The following is a 21313-nucleotide window of genomic DNA, read 5'->3' as shown; positions in this document are numbered from 1 at the left end:
TATGCATGATTTAGTGGTGTGGCGCTTGCCGCGAAATAGAGACGGCTTCTGTCCATTCACCTATCGTGTCAGACACGTCGCTTTAGGCATCGGGCGTTTAGGTACCATAAGTAGTCTGCGGCTACCATTGAGCCCCGTTCGCGAAGGGGAGGAGAAGGGAAACGGGGGACGCGGGGGTCGCGTGAAAGGTAGGGAAAACGGTGGCAGGAGAAAGGGTATAATTCCTCGCGGGGGTGGCGGTCAGTGACGTACGACAACAACACCGACGTTATCGTCGATCGACCGAATACAGAGGGGGGTGGGGTGGGGTTGGGGAAACGCAGCGTGACGGTGTGGTAACGGCCGCAAAAACTACCGCACGAAACACGGTACTTACAAATTTCAACGAGCCCCCGCCGACGCTAATAAAGGGTGTCGTAACTTTGATGGCTCACTCGACTTGGTACCAACTAAGGTGAAATAACGTAATGCTCTCTCTCTCTCTCTCTCTCTCCTTCTCTCTCCTCACTCTCGAATCTCTCCTGCCTCTCATTCGCTCTCATCTCCTCCTCTCTCGTCCTCTCGCTCTTCCGTCTCCCTCCGACTCTCGTCGATCTCTCTTCTCTCTCTTTCTGCAATAATACGCAGAAATGTGGGTGGAAAGGTAACTGCTTGCATTTACGGCGTAAACGTTAATTTGTTATATTCCACGCAAAATATCAGATATCGTGAAAAATTATAGCTTATAAATTACATATATATACGTTCCATTGCAAGTTTGCATAATTAATTTGCACACTAAATTAGAAACTTTCATGTACGTTCGCTAATTTTACGCCCACAATTTCATGGCGACGTAAATATCATTACTTTAATTATAATTCTCTGTAAAGCGATACTCCGACTACGTTACTGTCTCCCGCTCGGCAGGGATGGGTCGTCGTAATTTCAAGGGCGTCGCAAGTAATAGGGGTATTTTGCCACGATAACGAGAAACATTTACCGAGCGAAACTTCGAAAGGTTGTAGCAATAATTTCTTCGTGTAATGTACTCAAAGTTCATTAAAGGTGAACTGTCAGACTTTGTAATAAAGTTGTAACGTTTCGCGATACACGTAAAGATCGTCATGGAAATATTCTAACGGCACGGAACCTTGTGGCACATAATTCCGTCACTGCGATTTTCCGAACGGAGAATAAGGGGTAGTACGTTAGGGGCGTCTCGATCGCGCGGAAGAACCCGAGCGATTACAGAAGGGTTGACTCAGAATTAATGGGAAGAGACGGGAAATATGTGACGACAGCTTTGTCTTTATAGTGCCACGGTGCTATTAATTTCTAATTAATATTTCAATGAGCTAACGTCACATATTATATTAATTTATATAATATATAACTCTAATGAGAGAGAGAGATATATGAATCACATCTTTTATTTTAAATTTTCTTTCCAATTTTATCAAAAGAGTCAGTACCTTCTCGAGAAAACTCACTATTTGAGTTTTTAAAGTATTACGTACCATTTTAGTTAACACAGCCGAGGGTGGATAACAATAAAAATAAACTCGTCCCACGTTTTTCGACGTGTGAATAAGTTAAAGTAACAAAGATCGTCTGTATAACATTTTACTTTAATGACAGAAAATAAAAACAAACGACATATACATCTCAATGGGAGGGACGAAGTTAAACTTTCGAGAGACATCACTGTTCGGCGGGGTGGCGCGTCAAGGGCGAGCGGCATCCCTGGTGGGGATACCTCCGGCGGGTAGGGGCGCGTCGCGGCCGACCGGGGCGCAAGAGGGAGGCGGCAGCGTGAGAGGCAGAGAGTGTAACCCCACGGTCGCACCGCCACCCGTGCGTCGTCGTACTTAAAATATGACTTGGGTTAGAGCGCACACGGGATAGTCGTGCGAGTGTAGACATATTAGCCGTGTGCACCGGGAGTATATAATCCGTATTAGTTTTAGTCAAGCAAAAATAATAGTGAGTAAGGGTTGTTGTCCGAGGGAGCGCGCAACGGGGTCTCCGTCGAAAGAAAGACAGAGAGCGAGAGAGAAAGAGAGAGAGAAAGAGAGAGATAGATAGAAAGACAGAGCGAGGAACGGAGCGGACCCAGCACAAAGGAGGAAAGTCAACCAACGCGAGACGGACGGATGATACGGGGGTGGCTGGGTAAAGTCAGACGCTTTCGATCGCCGGCCGAAGTGAACGTGTGAAACGCGAAGACAGCGGTGCAGTTTCGGAGGCCGCCGTTGCGAACCAATACATATCATTTTATCCTAGTTGCAGAGAGAGAGAGAGAGAGAGAGAGAGAGAGAGAGAGAGAGTGTGTGTGTGTGTGTGTGCGTGAAAAAGAGAGAGAGATAGAGAGAGAGGGAAAAAGAGGGAGATAGAGTCGGTAGCGAGAGGGCGGGGAGTGGAACGCGAGAAGGAACAACGCGATCAGCGATCGGAAGTTCTCGTGAACCAGTGAGTTTAACGAGGGGTACATGGAGAAAAAGCGAGAGAAAGGGAGAAGAAGAAACGTCGTGAGTTCCATTGAGATGAATACACAGAGATATATATAAATACAGATGGATAGATAGATAGATAAATATATACATGCGCAACGCAAAACGTGTGAGTGTACTTGGCTCGATCGTCATCGTCGTCATCGTTATCGTCGCCGTCGTCGTCGTGAACGCGTCCTCTTCCGGCCCGAGGCTTTCGGGACAGTGAGATTTCCTTAGAGGAGTTCCGGAAGTGACTCGACGGAGTCCGAAAGAGAGAAAGAAAGAGGGAGAAATACAAAGAGAAATTCCCTTCCGCGGATGATCGCTCACGAGCTACGTGTCGCCGTCGTCGTCCGTCGTGCATATCTTTTCTCGTGAACTGTGATTCTTTGTGCCGCTCGTCGAGGGAGGTGGGACAGTGATCTCTGCGACGAGACGGGATAAGACAGACAGGCAGGGTAAGTGGAAACCACTCTCCCCTCGTATTACGACCCTGATTGGGGCCGTTTTTACTCGCGCGATACATTGCACGGGGCAGAAAGTTAATTAGGCAGTTAGCCCGCTTAAATTAGAGCCCATCGATAATCGGAAACCGAGGTAATAAGTCGGCTCGGCTTGTCTATCCCGCAAGCTTACATCTCAACTTACATCCCTCGTACTTGAACGGTAGATCTCTCATTTGGGCTGAAAACTATAGTTCTCTTGTGATTCCTATGATTTGTGCAAATTGTATGTTCGTGTATCTCTTCTAATCCATTAATATTATCGTCATTTGATTTTAGAAACCGCGTGTGTGTCAGACTGTGTCAACATGATAAACTACGAAGTTCTTAATTTTCCATCGTAAAATAAATTCATTGTAAAATTTACCGTATTTAGTTTATATTTCCCGAAATTGAAAGTTCGTTTTCTCGATGGGAAGTTAATTTTTATTAGACTCCTATAATTCTTTTAAGCATTGACAGATTATTTTATTGAACCACAAACAAATTTCATGCAACGTTATTCTATTCAATAATAATTAATACAATTAATAAAATAATCGGCTTTATTAAATTTAATCAGTTTATAAAAATTAAAAAATTTCATTTTTTTTTGTTTCTTTAACAAAATATTTTCTCTATTTTTTTAAATATATTTTTCCATTAAATTAGTTTTACATTTATATAAATAACTGATACTATTTTACCAATAATTATTGAAAAATTATATTTCAGACACACAGTTCACTTTGTGCATAAAATATACAAATATAAATTTTGACGATTCAGTATTAAATAATAAAATGTTTAGTACGAAAATATACCTTTATGTATTCAGGTATTTTAATGTTTTACATTTTAAACTTTACATTGGTAATAAGTTTTGAATAACTTATACATTAAATATTAATGTGTAATAAAATGTTAAAATTTCTGATAACTGTATAAAATCACATTAATTTTACTGGTATTTTTTCAAATATAAAAATTGTAAATTCTCGAAATTTATCCACAAAATATTAATTTGCAATAAAATATTAAAATTTCCAATTATTATATAAAATTACGTTATCTTATTGACATTTTATCATTTTCTACCGAACCATACCGTTGAATTAATGTTTAGCATTTTAATCTGATTTTTTATTTGCAAAATTTATTTTAAAATATAATTTTATCGTAATCATCGGCAAACGTCCAATTACTTTCGTAAGACTTGATTTGATAGTAAAAGCAACATGGGAGAAAACAAAATACAGTAATATTATTTCAATCTTGGATTGACAGAACAAATTCGCGGCAAAGCCGAAAAAAATTGTTTGATCAAGTCCCCGCATTGTTTGCGGGGATAACTGGATGTGGTAAAAACGCCGGCAAATACGTAAAAATATGTGGACGATAATAAAAAGAACGGAGGGACGATAAATTTTTTCTTGCCTGCCAGGACAATGCGCTTTTAATGAAAACGGATCGACAGGTGCTAATGTGGTAAATTACGTAAAAATACTATGAATATCCGAGTTAAACCTTAACGGCAGATTTCCTCGTCAATTAACGGTCAAGTTTTTCTCAATTGAAACGTGTCGAGGTACGGACAGTTTTCACGTTACAAATAATTAGAAAATAAAAAGGACCTTTCGCGAACTTTCCACGGTGCAATTAAATAACGAAACTTCCATGTTTATTTAAATTCAACAGGACTTATTTTTTTATCAGATATTAACTCTGAGCTTCAATCATTATCGAGAGGTACTCGGCATTGAATATTAAAAAGATGTGGTCGACCGTCATTCGGTCGTATTTCGACATTGTCGCCAAATGAAATCACAGTTTAATTTCTTGTAAAGAAAAATAGGGTCCGTAAACGCGGAGACTTACATAAGCAGACACGGGTAAAAGCAGCAAGCAGCGTGGTTCTCGCGATTGCTTATCATCTCGAGACACGTCGGTAATAAACGCAATAAGAGCCTCGATGTGCGCCTCTAACTTTTTATTTTTGCGTCAGAAAAACTACTTCTCGGCGGCTTGATCGTGTAAAGGTTCCGGGAGAGTCTGAAAATACGCGGGTCGCATGTACGCGACGGGGCAAACTCTCACCTTTATCACGGAATTCCACGCGCGCGTCGTTTGCTGCATGCGCGCGATCGTGTCTCGTCGATGAATCATTTTCCCCCTTGTCGCGCCAAGAGAGTAGTCGCGGTATTAATAATCGCGTGATTGTGCAACGTCGAAACAACGTAGCGCTGGCCGGCCAACGGTACTTGTCGCGTTTCCACGCTATAGGTATCCACAGGGATGCGCGCGTTAAATATTCCCTTTCGATATCCGCGCGACGCGCTCATACGCGTTAGCAATGTGCGTGCGACTCTCTCTCTCTCTCTCTCTCTCTCTCTCTCTCTCCGCGCAGGATTTCGAAGTTCCAAAACTATAGGGAAGTGCGGAAATAAATTATTCATCGTTCGCAACTGCGGCGCGATATTTGTAACGACACGTGTATTTTAACGTATTTGACAGGCGAGACCCAAAATATGGAAATACAGAATTACTATCTTCCTTCGCCCTGTGATTTCAATAAATTTCAATACATATGGACAATTAGGATTCCAATCGTGCAATCAACTAAATTTCTCTTTTTGTGTCTGTGCGGTCCAAACCGGCAAAGTCAAGTGCTTCGTTCTCATTTTGATATTATCGATATTTACTCTAACACTCAAATTTTATTATTTGAAAAATGTTGTGGAGATTTTGAAATTATAGCCCGCTAATTTTGCAATAATAGGTTACTTTGAGAGTGTGGAATATTATACGCGGGATGACGATATCCACTTTGATGTATAGGACAACAAAGGTTAATCGTTAATTAGATGAGTTCACAAATTACAGAAAGATCGAAAATGTTGTTTATTTTTCGAATAAATGCATTTATCTAGATAAAATAATTAATTATAATTACTCTATACATGTTTACATAAAATGTAACAAATGTTAGGATGCTATTTTATGATTTTTATGTTAAATATATACTGAAATTTATATTGTTTTACTATTATTTTAATTATGTTGTTTTAATATTAAAAGGATTTGACGAAGAGTTAAGCGAAGGCGAAGGTTCGTGTTCTCAAAAAGCATTAGAGGATTAATCGATAACATGTAACTTATCTCGACGAGAATATCTGAAAATTTAAATCTCGGTCATCACGGTGAATAAAGTTTGTTCGGATAACATCTGGAAACTGCCCCTGTTAAACGTTCATTAAGACATTATGAATGTATAAACGAACCTGCCGATCGCAGGGTGAGAATTATTCACTACGTTTTTCGGACGTCTTTTCTTCAACTTGTAGAAAATTCGCCGCGAAAGGTTAACCCTTCTTCACTTCACCGACAATAAAAAGGCGGCCTCTTTACCTCGTTTACTTAATTGCACTGCCAGTTTCCTCACATTCTTCCAACTCGAAGGAAATGGAATCGTAGCTGCTCACGTGGAGCTAATTGAATAGAAACGTTTAGTTGCAATATCGCGATTCTCTTACTCTGAAAGAAAAAGTCAACTCTTATCCAGAAAGTGCAAAAATTAGTATAATGAAAAAAGAAACTCGATAATATTACTAATCCTATTATAGTAAATAACCGCACGTTTACAATTGAAATACAATCGTTATTTTACAATCTTTTTATTTTTTAAATTATTATTTGTGGTTACTGAGCTTTATTGATAACACTAAAAAATAAAAAAATTTTACTGTTTACCGAAACGGTCAGATTTTTATTTACGCCTCATCATGCATTTTTTTTTTGCTTAATTTATATTATTATAGACTTGTCCCCGGCATTATGCAATCATCTGCCACGCAAGTCACTGACTTTCGTCACTGACAAGTATCACGGGAATGTCTTCCTCCTTTTTGCCCTTTAAACGTAGAATATTGACATGTGCTAAAAGCGGATGCATTGTCCGACCCATGTCGGGAGATACGATGACACATGTGAGATAGATTTCACAGCGTAGCTACGGATCTTACATAGGTATAACATAACGTTTGAGAATAATAAAATAAAATATATTTATACTTTGAACAGAGTGCATATTTCCGGTTTCGGCCCAATTGCGTGCCGTTACTTGTGTCGTAAACCAGCATCGTGATATATTTACGCGGCGCACCAACCGCAACCTTTAAATCTGTTCAATATTTTATATCATGCAAGACGCTCTTCGCGAATAATGTTCTTTACGTGGATATTAACTTCTAGTAATATAGTTTCGCCAGCGCGTCTCGTAATTATTTTGTAGATTGTAGAATAAGCGCGTGGCATGTGACAAATGATGATACACAAGCAATGTGTCACTTCCTGACGTTCAACAACGTTTAACAACGGTCCGGCAATTACGTTAATGTAGATGTCAGTCGTCGCCTGACATCTACATTAATGCTTAAATGCTTTAAACACAAAATGCTTTAAATTAAATTAGAGCCGTTAGAGAAAATTTGCTGTGTCTCAAACTAATGAATTAGATACACCGGTGGTCGATTATATGATGCTCGCTAATCTCTCTCGTTGATTGTGCGTCTGCAATATCAGCTACCTTTACTACTTCTTTTTTCGTTCCGTCTCTAATAATTCGACGGCAATCATATTTTTGCTAATGTTATCGCAGTAGTGGTGAAAACCAAATTTCCTTGAACAATTTTCAAACATATATATAAAACTAGACTTGGATCTGTACGCGTAGGGAAATTAGTAAAATGTTCAACATAATGTAGCAATGTCGGCATATCGAGATCTACTTGGAGAATCAAAATTTTATATTATACATATACACGAAATGAGACTCGATGGTACATTAATCTTGAGAGTAGTAATTTCCCCATCGTCGTTCGTAAATCTCGAATTCCTTTCTCGCACATACGCATACGTTTAATCTCCGTCGTATTAACATTGTTACTGCTCGGCCAAGCATAAACTGGAATTAGCGCGCGGAATGCAGTCTCGCCGCGCGATTTCGCGACGATGACGCGCCGGTCTCGTCCACTTCCCTGCATACAGGTGTGTTTTAACGGGGTATTTACGGGTTATTTAATTGCCGTATACGTAGCGGTTGCGGTAAACGTCGGCTCGAACGTGACATGACGTGACGTGCTTCGTACTTGACCCAATTTCGCTCGGTTCGCGCCGTCTTTAGCGTTCGCCTGAAAATAGCGCGCCCGAGTAAAATAAGGAGAACGGTGGACGGGGCAATGATAACTCGATATCGCGAGTTACTATTAATATATCCGAGAAGTATACGAAGACGAGGCGTTCAATAGTGGCAAATACATCTAAAATAAGCGTCACGTGCAGCGCGTAAAATATACGAATACGTTAATTATAACTTTGGCCAATTTTGGGCCCACATACATGTATCTTGATCCCATTGCGATATAAAAGACAGACTGCGATCTAATTATTTCAATTTCAATCACTTGATCCGCGTCCGTTAAATTCGCGAATCGCTCGGTAACGTTTTGGCTTTCATGAATTATCGATCCTGACCTTTTAATCGTCACTCGATCGTCATTGCTTATATTTTATTCGCCGAATCTAAGCGGTAACAGTTATTCTCTCGGCATGCATTTAACATTCATGGTTCTAAGATTCAACGGGTGTCTGAAAAAGGGAGACGAGAAATGAATGAAGGTGACGTATTTAAGCTCTCGAGAGATAGCTTCTTAATCTTTCGGACTCTCGGTGATGTCCGAGTAATTTTGCGTCCGCCCAGCAAGTTGATTTATTGTCCAGTAATTGCGATAAATCTCGCGATTGATACGTCCTCGCGATAGCACCCCCGGCCTCTTAATAAAATTTCACGCGCTTCCACCGCGGGGGCCTGTCTTTCTCTCTCGTGGCTCTGGCGTTAACGCCGGATCGATCTCGTGAGTTCAGGGTTGCGTTGTAAGGCCTCTCTCCCTCTCTCGACGAGGAGAAACCTGCAGCGATATACACATATCAGCCGCGCCGAGTGTCTCTCAGATTTCTCTCCAGGTCCTTGATTATTAATCGACAGGTAACAATAATTCCCGCGGAAACACCCGTAAACGCGCGCGCATTATACGTGGCATTATTAACTGTCATATCGAATCGATTAGCGATATTAATGCGCTAATGTATAAGCGAGACACGGGGGAAATAACGCGCGCGCGCAAGGGTGCACGTATGGAAGTTTATGCAGGTTGTTGCAGAGCCCCTCGCACATCCTTCCTTTCATCTACGAAATTTAATGCCACACGCCTCTCTGATTAACCTCTGAACTTAAAATTTCCGCTAACATACGACCTACTTAAACTTAATCGAGAAACAAACTGTCACACACTATCCATTCACGTCCATAAAAATCTCAACTCGCTACATTCCTGAATTTTTAATCGCTAGGGTCTAGGCATCTTCTCTAAGAAAAGTAAGAGCGCACAATATCCTTCGAACGTGTGTAATTTTTTTTATTTCAGTCGGATGTGTATATCGCTTCGGGATATCGGGCAATTATCGCGGGGCGTCAGACCGGCGAGACGTGTTTAAGGGTGAACAACCGTAGAATTTCGTCGTAGTGGCGTATCGATTAGCTCGGCAGGTGTATTACAATGCCGTAACAACATTATCACTCCGCGCTAACAGTCGCCGTCTGTAGTACTGTAGTTCCTCACATCGTTAAACGCTTCACATTTGCATATAACGGTTAAACGCCGTTGCCGCCGCTTGTCGCCGCGAAGCCGCATAGCCGTCCCTCTTCTCGCTACCGAAAATCAACAAGTCTGCATCCGGACGGATATTTGACACGCCGACGCCTTTTCCACCCTTTGTGTTAATCCGCTTTAATCTGATGCGGGGGTACGCATTTCGTCGCTGACGTTTGAAATTCGAAGTAGCGCCGAAACACAAAGCGCCAATCATCGCGACGAAATACTCTCCGCGTCGCTAATCGATCAATTAACCGTAAATTTTGCGGAGAGATATCGTACCTTAAAATGGTACTATAACGAGGAATATAATGACATCAAAGTAGAACGCTCGAAAATCTCGCGAGAACTCAGAGATTTATCTCTTTAATGATTTACATGTATAATGACGAGTAAAATAATTGAAATATTTGTTTTCGGATATAAAATATGACAATGAATGATATCAATAGCTATGCAGAAGTTCAAAAGTTCAGAGGTTTGGAGAAGTTATTCAGTGAAAATATTACACGCTGGCTGCGCATATGATGCTCCATTTTTTCGCGAATTCGCACTTATCCGCCTCTGGATTGATTCGAAGGAAAATCGCGCGGGTGTTCTTCTCAGATATCGACGTTCTCTGAGACGGGCTTTTCTTTTCGCGATACACACACGACCTAGTTCGCCTAGCAGCGCGTGCGTGCGAAAAGGTAATGAATCCCGAGGTTATCGCCTATCCGGCAGTAGTTAGCGTCTCTAATTGCTAATCGTTCGCGTTGCCAATCCCTCCGCGATTGTACGTACATACGCGCTAGAGTGTCATTATTCCACTACTGTCAATTGCATTATGGTTGTCGAACTCGAGCGTAGCGAGGGAGCGTGTCCGCAATGCGCTCTATTAATTATCGATCCACCGAGTTGCGACGGCCAGCGGAAACTCCTCGCCGGTGATAAATAAACACGAGAAAAATACATTTTTACTGCATGTAAAAGAATGGTCACACAGAAGCGGGGTGAGGGGTTCGGATAAGCGTTCGGAGTAATCAGCGCGGGAATAAAATACGAGCAAAGAGAAAGTGAGGGTAAATAATTACGTGAAAGTACAAACGATGTTTTTTTATAATAGTGGAAATGAAGTAGGAGTTCTCTCTTGAAGATTTTGTAAAGAAACTAAAACGATTTGTAAAAACGCCTGTTGCTTTATGTACAAATGTGTTTCTGCACAAAGAGTCTCTCGTGCGACGATATCAGATATCGAAAATCGCTCAGGCAAGTGTTCGACCCAGTTACACCTACGCAACGTACGTAATATATTCTTCATTCCCCAGCGATCTTGTTTGCCTTAATAGCAGTCTGCTTACTTTATTAAGTATACCACGTCGCGATAAGACATGCATATAATCCCCAGGGTTTTATTAATTGCCATATTTATCCTTTCCTACGAACAAATGCACGGTTTCCAGGATTTTTATCAAAAAGGTTTACTTCTAGCTACTTCAATTTTGCGAAATATTCCTTTAACGTAACAAGCATGTAAGTTTTTAATACAAGAAAGTTGCAAATACAAGAAACATATTCGTCGTGGAATTAACAAATCATTTGTCAGCAGAACAGAATCTTTTTTAGAAAGGCTTCCTCTGCAATTGACGCGGAGACTTCATATTACCACTAATTATGAAGCTCTTATACATATAAAAGGACGATTTGCTTGAAATGTTCTTCCAAAGATTTCATGGTGCATAATATCATCTACACACATGTAAAGAGAATCGACTCGATATTAAAAGTCTGCAAAAAATTCACCCTTCGCAGTCATTCCTACTCGTCGTTTAAGATGTAATTTAAAATGCTGTTTGAGTTTCACTCACAGCCTCAATAGGCTTCGGCAAATATTTGGCTCGAGTGGATGATGGAATTCCAATTTTTGACCTCTATACGAAATGCTTGTTCCATTAATATTAATGCGCGCAGACCGACTTGAATTGACTTCCCGAATTTCTTCCAATAATTAAAAATAATTTAACTGTTTAATTTTGCGACGGATATATATTTTGTATTTCTTATATTAAATTAATATTAATTTCTTTATATATATATATTAAACACAATAATTTTAAGTTCTTCTTAAAATATTATTTTAAAAAATTATAATAATAATTAATTACAAAATCATAAGATTATACGTATCCTAAGATGCGTGGCTTTAGGTATAATAGTAATTTATTTACTTAAATAAACATTAAAATCCTAAAAGATCGAAGGCTGCTTTTATGTATGTATCAGTATGGGCAATGTTTTCAATTATGTTGCAATTATGAGAGTAATAAATATTGATAAAAAATCAAATTGATATAAATATAAAGTACTTGTTAATTAACTTGTCTCTGACGTTTATCTGATGACAAAGAAAAACATTGATTGACGATTGGCACTTTTAGTATCGCATTAATTAAATGACGTTGACGTCCAGTGGCAATATAACTGTAATTCTGCCAATGATGTGTCTTCCAATTTGTTATCATTTTGAAAGCTAATTAATACATAGCCTAATACACCTATGTATTATAGAGTTGTTCTGTATGTGATAAGAAATTGAATATCAATAATTAATTTAACTTTGTTAATGTCAAATAAAGTAAATACACAATTAATTATGCCAATAAAGTTGTAGAATCTATCGATATAAATAAGCGTACGCGAATGAATGTTGTAAATTGACGCATTGAGATACGAGAGAACGGCGAAATGATTATATAATGGACGTGTTGACGCCACCGCAACTCACTGTAACTTGTATATCCGTGTTCCGTCGTGACGTTAAGCCGTCGAGCCCCGTTTAGAGAATTGCCCTTAGGCTTTCAGATTTCGCGTTCGCTACTCTTGCGCCTTCCGAACGCGGGCTTTTGAACAATTAATCGATCGACAAGCCACGAAAACGAACAGCAATTCCGTTCGCATATCCTCCCGAGGCTTTTCTATACGTTTCTCTCATTGTGACGAGAGAGAAAGAAAAAGAGAGTTCAATTTGCAGCCGCGCGAGTTTCGCGACGTGGTTCGGCGACGATCGCTCTTATGGCAATCGTCGAAATTGGAGAAATAATTCACTTTGACGCGAGCAAAACAGGAAATAAGAGAGGCGATAATAATCCCGCGAGCGAACTGGAAAATAATCGCGTTTCGGTTCTTCACAGTCGGTATCGAACTGAGCGAATTGCACGAATAAATCGAAAGAAATGGGAAAAAATAATTAACATTGGGATGCGGAGGATTATAAAAATATAGTAACGATACACAATACGTGAGAACTAGAGAGTTTTCGAAAGAATTTTTTTTATTGAAGGTGTAAAATTAATGGCGTTATTTATCAAGCAACATGAAAACCAGTTAACTCTTTCGCTCTGATTCAGCCTGTGGTGAACAACATTCGCTCCATGCAGATTTCTTGCCCCTGACTAGAAATGAGGGAGAAAGTTGCGATAAAGTTTTTGCTAATACTTTATTATTGAATTTCGAAGCACGTTCGATTTTTACGGCATAAAAAGAAATTGACGAACGCGAGGGCTTCGTCACGTTACCATAATTAGTTAGTAAGTAAATGGCGCAAGTGCCTTTTTCGCAGATATAAAGTTGAGGGCTGACGAGGGGCAAATCATTTTGTTCCGCGATGCGATCACGCACGTTGAAAATCAAGACAAAACACGAAATTCTCACGGCATTTTTTCAAGTCGTGGAAAAAAATGCGTAAGAGAAAAAGCTTACGAAAACACGGCTCATTTCTTTTTCCGGTGTCGCGCCTGCATTTCTCGCCCGTTGAAGCGCCCACGCTCGTTAGTAGCAATAATTAACGAAGTGGGAGATCACGGTACGACGCCGACGACACCAGTGTACGCATTGAACGAGGGACGATCGCATTAATGGCGAATGTAGAACGCTTTCTCCTCGATCAATTAGCTTTATTAAATACCGATCATTGACAGATCGCTTGTTATCTGCGTGCGAGTATCTTATTCCCAACCGCCAAGAACTTCCTGAATAAATCCTGAAGCTAGGAAGATGGGGGAGTTGATTTATTGCGGTAAAATTAAACGAGAATGACTTACTTAATAATTGAACGTATAAATTTTACATAATATATGTATATCCTTTCTTCGTCAGAAATAAAACTAAATCTCTTTTGTCTAAAAAAAATTCAAATGTCTTGTTTTCATACGCGAGATGCTTTATACATTTTAAACGTCGTCGTTCGTTTGTCACCATTTCTTACATTATTTTACAATTTTACTGATTCTATAATTATTCGTAATTTTACTTGTTATCATCTTACAATTTTATAAAGTTTCTAATTATTTTGTAATTTTGTTTTCATCTATCTTTCAAGATTATGGGTATACACTTATTTACATCGTTTCAGATATTAATCTTTACATGCCTATCTTTCATCGAAACTAGAACAACCGGCGCGGCGTGGTGCTGTTGTTATCGAGGATGGATCATCGACAGCAATAATATAGTCAAAAACGTGCAATTCGGTTAAGCGCCGGAATTGAACGTCGCGGTTGAATCGCACCTATGTCGAATTACGTCCATTACGTCGAAACATCCGTCAAGAGTCCTTTGTATCATCCGCGTGCAAAAGCCGCGTGCACTCTCGACAAGCGGATATGTGCGAAACACACACAAAATAGGCACTTACCCTACGTAATATGCATGGGCATATATATAGGTACATCGTGCACAGTCCGCTTTTGAACATTATCTAGTGCAACTTTAATGGGGGAAACACGTTAATTAACAAGCTGCCAGTTAAGCGGATACTTCTCGTATGTAGACACTCACGTCTTTGTACTTTCTTGCTCGCAACAAACACTTGTTTCGGCAGCGGGATACCGAGTCGTTACAGCAAGACCGCAAATTTCGCAAAACACAGAAAAATTCTAAGGATAAAAAAATGTATGAATTTATATTTCCGGAATATACTTAAAAGAAAGACACGATAAAAGAAAAACTTTTTCGTAAATATATTAGAATGATAGTAGGATAATTATAGATAATTTTCGATAAAAATAAATACATTTTTCTCTAACTCTGAATAAAAAATTGATTAATACAGCATTAAGTCATTTACAAAAAGTGCAGAAAAAATAAATATTTATTTGCAAAAATTTTTGACACAAACCGATAGATCCGCTTTATTGCATTTGTCGAGTTTTTGTAAATAGTACATGTGCATCAAGTCTATTTACAAAACTCGAGTCGACAGATCCAATAAAGCGAAACTATATTCATTAAAAAGATGAATATTTTTATCTTTTATTAAGTTTTTTTCAAATATTTCGAAAATACTCTAGCGATATTTGGGTATAAATTTTGTCGAGATTTATTTCTTTTCTTCCTGATAAATAAAATGTAATTTTTGTAGTAAAAAAAAGTAATCAAACGATATATGATTATTGCATCTCTCATAACAGTGAATCTTAAATAATTAAACTCGAATACTCGAATACGGGATTAATAAAGAGACGTATAGAAATGAAATCTGTCGAGGTTTAATTAAAAAGTGTTTCGCATGTATACGGCATGCGCACTGAAATGTGCACGAGTGGGCGGATAGATAACCGGATATTGCCGACAGCGCAGTAATTTTATTCTTGATGAGATCATTGTCGTACCGCGCTCTATTTACCACTGTAAATGCAATATCATTGTCGTTACATGGACACGGAGTAGCTGCTTTGTTTGCACGCTGTATGCAATAACTTTGTAAAAGTGTGGGCGTAAATCCGTAGACCACGCATTCTAGATGTAGTGACGTTTCCGTAAAAACCTGCTAATTGACGTTGGGAATTAATCGAAGTTCGACAGACCAAATAAATATCTGTAACGCGTGTGTATTATTGTTACAGGCGTTACAACATTTTGTACCATGAATGTTATAAAATCAAGACGAATAAAAATCGCAGTCTGTAAAAAGCTAAAATTAAAAAAAAAAAGACACTTTGGAGTTAATATTTAAAAACATAACAACTGATAAAATGGACCTTATGTTCGCTGTAATATGCGACAAGCAAAATTTTTCACGAATAATTACTATTTCCGTTAAGATTTTAATCAGATTAATGGCTCGCTTAAAGCACATCAGTGATATGACGTAAGTTAATTTATTACGATAACTCAACCATTTATCCATTATAAGTCTATTTATTGTGTTAAATCGATTAGTTAATTTGATTAATTCAACAGGCAGTTACCTCTAATAATTTTCAAACAAGTACAATACTTGTACAGAGACAATCGAATTAACTGCGAACATTCACAGAAAGGATAAGGGTGCTCTGATCCACTGTAGGAGGATCATTTTAAATCTTTCAATCTTTTATATTTTAAACACTTTTTCAGTTTATTACCTTTATATCACAATGATAACGTATTTCAGTCTCCATTTAGTTAAAATAAAATTGAAGTACAAGCAGACACATATGTTAATTATTTTCTAAAATCTTAATTTAACTTTTCATGTAATATGATAATAGACTTTTAAGAGATAATTTTACTCAGGACAATAAAGATTTATGAAACGGATTTAATGAATCTATATAACAGCAGATCTTTGTGCTAAAAATAAACTAAGGTACTCAAAACTTACTATCAGTTGTTCTGGAAAAAAAGTTTAGCTCACAACGCAACCCTCTTTCCCGCAAGACATGGTGCTTACGAAAAAACTGGGGTTGCGAATAAAAGGCCGTGTCTACAAAGAGAGGGGAAACTCCGTGTTATCGTCTGAAAAGCCTTCGGCTTTATATTAATCGCATCGAGAGATTCTTAATTTACTGTATAGCGTATAAAGGCCACTTTGAGGCATTTATCAACGTGAATACGGCAGTTACGAATTAAGCGATTTCATGCAGATATACTCTTAAGAAACAACTTTCATCTCGTTATATTTGAACGATTTGGATACACTAATTATTCAAAACTATCATATTTCTGCTTTACGATGAAGAATTATATCTTCTTTGAAGCAAAACTATAAGCGTCCAAACATGCTTTTATGTAACTTTCTTGTCTTGCATAGAACGCCAAATAAAATTTGGTGAGTTATCTTTACGATCGCTTTATCTTTCATTAGGGCCGAATACCATTCAATACCATTCTCCAAAAGTGACGCGATATTTTTACATCATAAATGAGAAACGCGATAATCCCGACCGTAAACGGCACGGCGCGCAGAAGCCGGGTGAATCCGGGTCAAAGCCAGACTCAAATTCTATTTAGGAATCGACTAGTATGCCTTATATCCTTTTATAGAAGGATAGAACGTATGGCATGATAATTTTGGGGGATGGTGATAGAAGCTGGTGGGAGCCACCGAGTTCGAATCGAGGTCGGATCAAATAGACGGAGCGTGTTCTATTTGCAACGCGAGGTGGCAAGAAGAGAGAGAGAGATAGACGGGTAAAAGCGCCATATGCGCCTATAAAAAAATGACGAGGCTCGATCGGGTTGCGAGCGGACCGTGACGCAGGAACAAAATGAGTTTGCCGAGTTTTATTTGGCGAACCCTTTTGTGCCCGGCCGTAAAGACGGTCGGAGAAGAGACGGGGGCGTGCATCCCGGTCACACCGGGCTGCGACACTCGTAAACGAGCGTGTACTATTGAACGAGATTATTATGCACTCGCGAGCGCAGATGAGTAAATGCAGAATATAGGATTGGATCAACAATTTAATGAGCTCCACGATTCTCGGTGAAATTGATCATCTAGCGAGTAAACGTAAACGTCATTGCATGGATTTACAAACGTATATAGAGAAATCAAGCCGAATCTCGTCAAGATTATCTGAACGCGGGACTACTGCCCTTTGAACAATGGATCTTAACGTTTGTATAATATCGTTGCGTCGACGCGACGACGATCATGTATGGCATGTATGCGGATTAGAATTCCGCGATGCCGAGCGATAAATTCAATTTCACTTACGACGTACAGGGGGACTGTCACAAATATATCCATTCTATCTCACGTTGAGAGCAAGAACGGAAAAGAGAGGAGCATGACCCGTAAATTTATTTCCCCGGCTGCCGAAGACGGATAATGCGCCTCGTGCGACTGGCGCCCGGCCAACCCTTAATCGCGGCCCCGCGCTCGCGATCGGGCGGGCTTTGCGGGTGCAATCTGCTCCGACCTTCGTAGTACGCGGATACGGATTGGAAGGCGGCTTTTACACACTCGCGAACTGACCCCGTTTCGCCGCCGTTGAAGTTAACACCTTGTTCGCGGTATACGGTGATTTGTACGTACAAGTAACTCATCGTACAAGAACAGGCGTCTTCCGCGGAAGCAAGAGAAACGGAGATAAAGAGAGAAAGACAAAGTACCGAATTTGACGCAATTCCAAGAAAGTAAACACCCTCGGGGTTGCTTTAGATTATTTTAGAGCACGTATTCTTTAACACTTTAACTTAAATCCAATTTGTATTACATCTGAACGATGCAAAACGAGAGAAAATTATTCAAATCAAATAGAAAGATGTTTGCTTGAAAAATGCAAACTTGAAGAATAACAGAGAGTGATTTAATTTAATTAATTTTCCTAATTTACGATAAAATAAGAGCAGTCTGTAATTAACGTAACTTTTGCTACGTTATATATCTTTGGCGCGTCCGCCTTAATATTATTCTCGATGCACGAGATAGAATCTCGCTCGAATCTCCAGTATTGTTGGGATTCGTCATTCCTCGATCTCTCAATAATCGAGTCACGTCGTCGGTTAGATGTCGTCGGAATATTCAATGAGGAAGCACGATTGCGATACGAGGTAAAGAAGGTATCGGTTACACGCGTTTGAGGCGGAAATTTAATCAACAAGCGAACATTAATTTGAGCCGAAGTTCGCGGATTATTTTCTGCAACGTTAAACGATCACCGCGGAAGCTCCTTCGACTGCGGCTGACTGCGAGACGTTATTGCCTCGTTATACAGGCATTTCCCGTGTATATGATACGCCAAGTAGCGACTCGCTACCTTCGGTTTTTGAGGTGAAAAGATGGTTGCGCGGCCAGCAAAATGCCAAAGGGAATAGGGAACACAGTTAAATATCCGTGCTCATTTACGCGTCGCGGGACGGTAAAAAATAAAAAAAAAACACAAGGGAAGTTAACGCGACTTCCGTTGCGAAACAATTCAGAAACCGGTAATTGGATCTATGCGAGCGCGTCAAAAGCACCATTACGACAGCATACGGGAGCATCGCACGTACGCGATGCATCATCACCAGCCGGATTGTCATCCGCTTTTATGCATAACGAAGTTTCGCATAAAGGCCTCTGCGGCACACGAATGCCCACGTCAGCTGCGGAATTTCCGCTGCGAATATTTCGGACGGAATTTTTGCGTAATTCTACCTTTGTATCATGCCGAAACTCGCCGTCTAGATGGGATCAACTTCGGGGAATGTTTAATGGGAGATAAACGGTCTGACTAAAATGATAATCCTGTCCTCTATCCTTTCTAAATATCAAATATATATGCAAATATTTTATTAAAAAAAAAAAAAAAGAAAGTAGCTAAAAATTTGAATGCTATACTGTGCATTCAACACTACTGTGGTCAACACGTTCGTGTGCTTTGTCACATGATTTGTTTAACGCGATGTAATGAGTACCTACGTTGCGAAATATGTTTATGTCGTGTGAGGAATCGAAAATTTGGCGGCGATCGATACGGTTGCGGGACGGTCCTTCCGTTTCCTGCCAACTTTATACCTGGAATGCTGACTACTGTTTCGGCGCACCGTAAATAAGCCTGTATCGCTGTAACATCGTTTTCTTCTAACGGCGACCTCGTTAAACGTGTAATAGGTTCTCGATACCGAGAGGGGTGTACCGGATTAAAGGTATCAAGGACACTCTGAAATTGCGATCGTCGATCAACGTGAAGTCCGCTAAACGCCTGACGTTGCAGTATATAGACTTTAATAAGATTTGTTCTATATACGCCGATCGGATGACGTTTCTTCTTCTAAAGCTTCTTTGTTCTCCTTTCCGTTAATTAAGTACACAAATTGAGAAAAAAGATGCACTTTATTTAACTACCTACTTATAAAAGTCATGTATTCAAGGCAATTTCAAGGCAAGTAAGACGTAATTTACAGAAAGAAAGTACAATTTAATATTATAGCCATTTTATGGACGACTTCTCGTATATAAAGATGGGCAAAAGATTTTGGCAAAAGTGATAAAAAAAATGCTATTGTTCAATAGGAAAATTAAGAAAGACTAGAAATTAGCGTGTTATTACTATCACTCTTATATTAAATTTATATTAATTATAATTAATATATATGATCCATGTTTTCCATAGGCTGAGATAAAGTAGAAATGAGCATCTGAAGCGGGTGCTGTTGTCCAATGAGAAGATAAAGAAATAAAAAATTAGAGCATTAATATGTTGTACATACAACGTACAATTTTCTCAGAGAGATCTACCTTTATTTTATTAATTCTTCAGAAAACTTCATATATACTTTTATGCTTTATGTGTTTACGTGAATTTTCAATTATCAGATTTGTATTATGCGAAACTGATCACAACTTGCGTCCCAATCAGAAGTCTCATTTTTCCTGCATGCAAGAACGTCCAGAGGAATCACTCGTTTCCCCCGGGATGGATTTATTTCGAGAGCTCGTTTATGACGGCGTAACCGTGCCATTGAAGGAAAAAGAGCAACACGTGCTCTTCATAAGCCCTCCATCCGCCTGCATGATGTATGCGCGAACATTCAATCGCTGACGCGTGCCTATATGCTTTGCATCCGATACACCGATGTTCCGGACATCATATTTGCGTCTGCCTTTTAACGAATACCGTTGAATTATGGGTAACGCCATTTACTTGATATTTGCAAATTATGAAATAGAAAGATTTTGGCAGATCAACTTTATACGCGTAAAGAAATGTCGAGAAAAAAAATCTGTTCATGTTTAGTTTATTTAATTAAATCGGCTCTGTTTTGAACTTTAATTTGTATAATAATTGATTTCTTAAATGTATCATTAATTGCATCGTTTAACTACAATTTTATTCTTTAAGTTACTAATTTATAATAAAGATTTATCTGCAGTGACGCAAGTTAAAAGACGACACAAACGAGATAGAGGAGCTTTAATAACGAAACGGACTCTCTATTTTTTACATTTGTACATCCAATGTCCGATATTCAATATTACAAATTAAATTACATATCGATATTCGATAAGATTAAGGAAAAATAGTAAATTTTTAGATATCTTGTTTAAGTTTCCCCGAGGAGGTCAAAGTATATGGCAGATTATCTTAAATTTTCAAACACGTATCCTACTTCGGTATGACAGAAGGGGTCCCGTGGCGAAAGGGACATCTGCCCTAAATTTTCTTCGTAGCCGTAACTCAACTGCCCGAGAAGAAAATTTCCGATGCTCCGCACATCGGGGAATTGTGTAGCGCAGAACTGCGGAACCTCTCGAAGAGGCTTCGTAAATTTGGCAGTATTCCTGTTCAAACTTTCAAGAGGTCAACGAGTCTCGATATAACTCGCCAAATGGAAGATATTGGCGGAACGCGTTCGACACGTGATTTCAAAAACGAATTCCGTAAAACTTCCTTTCAAGACAGAAAGAAAGTTTTACGGA

General features: G+C 39.2%; 1 protein-coding gene across 2 annotated transcripts in view; it reads left to right on the top strand.

Annotated features, from left to right (window-relative positions):
- The first annotated feature begins 1469 nt into the window (after window positions 1-1469).
- The window catches only part of LOC143899702 (solute carrier family 7 member 14), a 66928-nt gene continuing 47084 nt past the window's right edge, over window positions 1470-21313 (top strand). Inside the window, exons 1-2 of one of the 2 annotated variants that reach the window (XM_077410186.1) lie at window positions 1470-2451; window positions 2556-2932. The gene's annotated coding sequence lies outside the window, so the exon portion shown is untranslated. Of the gene's footprint in view, window positions 2933-21313 lie in introns of both variants that reach the window. The other variant, XM_077410185.1, reaches the window with a different exon arrangement.

Source organism: Temnothorax americanus, unplaced genomic scaffold, assembly GCF_048541705.1.
Source record: "Temnothorax americanus isolate GAGA-0224 unplaced genomic scaffold, ASM4854170v1 Scaffold28, whole genome shotgun sequence".
In the NCBI taxonomy this organism is placed as follows: Eukaryota; Metazoa; Arthropoda; class Insecta; order Hymenoptera; family Formicidae; genus Temnothorax; species Temnothorax americanus.
This window is presented reverse-complemented; position numbering and strand designations above follow the sequence as displayed.